The sequence below is a fragment of the Anomalospiza imberbis genome, unplaced genomic scaffold (genome assembly GCF_031753505.1).
Source record: "Anomalospiza imberbis isolate Cuckoo-Finch-1a 21T00152 unplaced genomic scaffold, ASM3175350v1 scaffold_351, whole genome shotgun sequence".
Taxonomy (NCBI): domain Eukaryota; kingdom Metazoa; phylum Chordata; class Aves; order Passeriformes; family Viduidae; genus Anomalospiza; species Anomalospiza imberbis.
In genome coordinates, this window is record NW_027099968.1 from 35,841 (window position 1) to 40,320 (window position 4,480).

A 4,480-nucleotide genomic window follows, 5' to 3' on the forward strand; every position below is an offset into this window, starting at 1 on the left:
GCAATTGCCAAAACCAGGCAGCTGCTCCTTCCCAAGCACAGGCAGCTGCCTATGTTCTTGCTTGTCGACAAACTCACCGCTGCCCTTCTTTTCAGCAGCTGCCACCGTCTTCTGTGCATCTCGGAGCCTCTGGCGACGAGCAAGACTTGCCAAGGTGGGACGCATCAGGACCAAGTCAAAACCCAGGCAAGTTGTCCTGGAACGCTTTCCATTCGCTTGCCGAGAGTGAATTCAAGAGGCAGGAGAGCGGCAGCCACCGTTCTCCGGCAGTCGGAAGGCTTCGCACACAAGCCCGCTTCTTTGCGGCTTCGTTCTTCGCCTCTTCCAAGCAACCGCGATCTCTGCTTCTCAGAGGCGAAGAAGCGGCTAATTGGCGCACAGCTCAGTAGAGCGGCAGCGCAGCGCTCCGGAGCGCCGCTTCAAGCCGAAAGACGCCGGGAAGCGGCACTTTCCTCCGGATAGCTCCGGAGCCGCGCTTCTGCTTCTCTAGTCATCTCTAGCTTAGCGAAAAGCTTTCCCTCTCCATTTGGCAAGGGGAGAGCGTACCTGCACTGCACACTAACCGCGGTTTGCAAAGAAAGAGGATTTGCTGCACATTCCAAGGACACGGCTCTTTCCGAGGCAATCTGCAACCTGCTGTCAGATGGAAGTGCTCTCTGCCCTCTCCTGCCCAGCTCTAGGTACTAGCGGGCACTTGCCAGCCTGGGCGAGGCAAACAACCTCGAGAGATGTCACAGAGCATAAGTGGAGCACAGATGCTCAAAAGCAGCAAAGCTGAAGAGCCTGGCTCAGCTTCACTAGTGTGCAATTGACTGACTGTGAAAAACAAAGCAGCAGAGCACCGGGCTTCTGGGCGCTGTGAAGGCAATTGCCAAAACCAGGCAGCTGCTCCTTCCCAAGCACAGGCAGCTGCCTATAGTCTTGCTTGTCGACAAACTCACCGCTGCCCTTCTTTTCAGCAGCTGCCACCGTCTTCTGTGCATCTCGGAGCCTCTGGCGACGAGCAAGACTTGCCAAGGTGGGACGCATCAGGACCAAGTCAAAACCCAGGCAAGTTGTCCTGGAACGCTTTCCATTCGCTTGCCGAGAGTGAATTCAAGAGGCAGGAGAGCGGCAGCCACCGTCCTCCGGCAGTCGGAAGGCTTCGCACACAAGCCCGCTTCTTTGCGGCTTCGTTCTTCGCCTCTTCCAAGCAACCGCGATCTCTGCTTCTCGGAGGCGAAGAAGCGGCTAATTCGCGCACAGCTCAGTAGAGCGGCAGCGGAGCGCTCCGGAGCGCCGCTTCAAGCCGAAAGACGCCGGGAAGCGGCACTTTCCTCCGGATAGCTCCGGAGCCGCGCTTCTCCTTCTCTAGTCATCTCTAGCTTAGCGAAAAGCTTTCCCACTCCAGTTGGCAAGGGGAGAGCGTACCTGCACTGCACACTAACCGCGGTTTGCAAAGAAAGAGGATTTGCTGCACATTCCAAGGACACGGCTCTTTCCGAGGCAATCTGCAACCTGCTGTCAGATGGAAGTGCTCTCTGCCCTCTCCTGCCCAGCTCTAGGTACTAGCGGGCACTTTCCAGCCTGGCCGAGGCAAACAACCTCCAGAGATGTCACAGAGCATAAGTGGAGCACAGATGCTCAAAAGCAGCAAAGCTGAAGAGCCTGGCTCAGCTTCACTAGTGTGCAATTGACTGACTGCGAAAAACAAAGCAGCAGAGCACCGGGCTTCTGGGCGCTGTGAAGGCAATTGCCAAAACCAGGCAGCTGCTCCTTTCCAAGCACAGGCAGCTGCCTATGTTCTTGCTTGTCGACAAACTCACCGCTGCCCTTCTTTTCAGCAGCTGCCACCGTCTTCTGTGCATCTCGGAGCCTCTGGCGACGAGCAAGACTTGCCAAGGTGGGACGCATCAGGACCAAGTCAAAACCCAGGCAAGTTGTCCTGGAACGCTTTCCATTCGCTTGCCGAGAGTGAATTCAAGAGGCAGGAGAGCGGCAGCCACCGTTCTCCGGCAGTCGGAAGGCTTCGCACACAAGCCCGCTTCTTTGCGGCTTCGTTCTTCGCCTCTTCCAAGCAACCGCGATCTCTGCTTCTCGGAGGCGAAGAAGCGGCTAATTCGCGCACAGCTCAGTAGAGCGGCAGCGCAGCGCTCCGGAGCGCCGCTTCAAGCCGAAAGACGCCGGGAAGCGGCACTTTCCTCCGGATAGCTCCGGAGCCGCGCTTCTGCTTCTCTAGTCATCTCTAGCTTAGCGAAAAGCTTTCCCTCTCCATTTGGCAAGGGGAGAGCGTACCTGCACTGCACACTAACCGCGGTTTGCAAAGAAAGAGGATTTGCTGCACATTCCAAGGACACGGCTCTTTCCGAGGCAATCTGCAACCTGCTGTCAGATGGAAGTGCTCTCTGCCCTCTCCTGCCCAGCTCTAGGTACTAGCGGGCACTTGCCAGCCTGGCCGAGGCAAACAACCTCGAGAGATGTCACAGAGCATAAGTGGAGCACAGATGCTCAAAAGCAGCAAAGCTGAAGAGCCTGGCTCAGCTTCACTAGTGTGCAATTGACTGACTGCGAAAAACAAAGCAGCAGAGCACCGGGCTTCTGGGCGCTGTGAAGGCAATTGCCAAAACCAGGCAGCTGCTCCTTCCCAAGCACAGGCAGCTGCCTATGTTCTTGCTTGTCGACAAACTCACCGCTGCCCTTCTTTTCAGCAGCTGCCACCGTCTTCTGTGCATCTCGGAGCCTCTGGCGACGAGCAAGACTTGCCAAGGTGGGACGCATCAGGACCAAGTCAAAACCCAGGCAAGTTGTCCTGGAACGCTTTCCATTCGCTTGCCGAGAGTGAATTCAAGAGGCAGGAGAGCGGCAGCCACCGTCCTCCGGCAGTCGGAAGGCTTCGCACACAAGCCCGCTTCTTTGCGGCTTCGTTCTTCGCCTCTTCCAAGCAACCGCGATCTCTGCTTCTCGGAGGCGAAGAAGCGGCTAATTCGCGCACAGCTCAGTAGAGCGGCAGCGGAGCGCTCCGGAGCGCCGCTTCAAGCTGAAAGACGCCGGGAAGCGGCACTTTCCTCCGGATAGCTCCGGAGCCGCGCTTCTGCTTCTCTAGTCATCTCTAGCTTAGCGAAAAGCTTTCCCAGTCCATTTGGCAAGGGGAGAGCGTACCTGCACTGCACACTAACCGCGGTTTGCAAAGAAAGAGGATTTGCTGCACATTCCAAGGACACGGCTCTTTCCGAGGCAATCTGCAACCTGCTGTCAGATGGAAGTGCTCTCTGCCCTCTCCTGCCCAGCTCTAGGTACTAGCGGGCACTTTCCAGCCTGGCCGAGGCAAACAACCTCCAGAGATGTCACAGAGCATAAGTGGAGCACAGATGCTCAAAAGCAGCAAAGCTGAAGAGCCTGGCTCAGCTTCACTAGTGTGCAATTGACTGACTGCGAAAAACAAAGCAGCAGAGCACCGGGCTTCTGGGCGCTGTGAAGGCAATTGCCAAAACCAGGCAGCTGCTCCTTCCCAAGCACAGGCAGCTGCCTATGTTCTTGCTTGTCGACAAACTCACCGCTGCCCTTCTTTTCAGCAGCTGCCACCGTCTTCTGTGCATCTCGGAGCCTCTGGCGACGAGCAAGACTTGCCAAGGTGGGACGCATCAGGACCAAGTCAAAACCCAGGCAAGTTGTCCTGGAACGCTTTCCATTCGCTTGCCGAGAGTGAATTCAAGAGGCAGGAGAGCGGCAGCCACCGTTCTCCGGCAGTCGGAAGGCTTCGCACACAAGCCCGCTTCTTTGCGGCTTCGTTCTTCGCCTCTTCCAAGCAACCGCGATCTCTGCTTCTCAGAGGCGAAGAAGCGGCTAATTGGCGCACAGCTCAGTAGAGCGGCAGCGCAGCGCTCCGGAGCGCCGCTTCAAGCCGAAAGACGCCGGGAAGCGGCACTTTCCTCCGGATAGCTCCGGAGCCGCGCTTCTGCTTCTCTAGTCATCTCTAGCTTAGCGAAAAGCTTTCCCTCTCCATTTGGCAAGGGGAGAGCGTACCTGCACTGCACACTAACCGCGGTTTGCAAAGAAAGAGGATTTGCTGCACATTCCAAGGACACGGCTCTTTCCGAGGCAATCTGCAACCTGCTGTCAGATGGAAGTGCTCTCTGCCCTCTCCTGCCCAGCTCTAGGTACTAGCGGGCACTTGCCAGCCTGGGCGAGGCAAACAACCTCGAGAGATGTCACAGAGCATAAGTGGAGCACAGATGCTCAAAAGCAGCAAAGCTGAAGAGCCTGGCTCAGCTTCACTAGTGTGCAATTGACTGACTGTGAAAAACAAAGCAGCAGAGCACCGGGCTTCTGGGCGCTGTGAAGGCAATTGCCAAAACCAGGCAGCTGCTCCTTCCCAAGCACAGGCAGCTGCCTATAGTCTTGCTTGTCGACAAACTCACCGCTGCCCTTCTTTTCAGCAGCTGCCACCGTCTTCTGTGCATCTCGGAGCCTCTGGCGACGAGCAAGACTTGCCAAGGTGGGA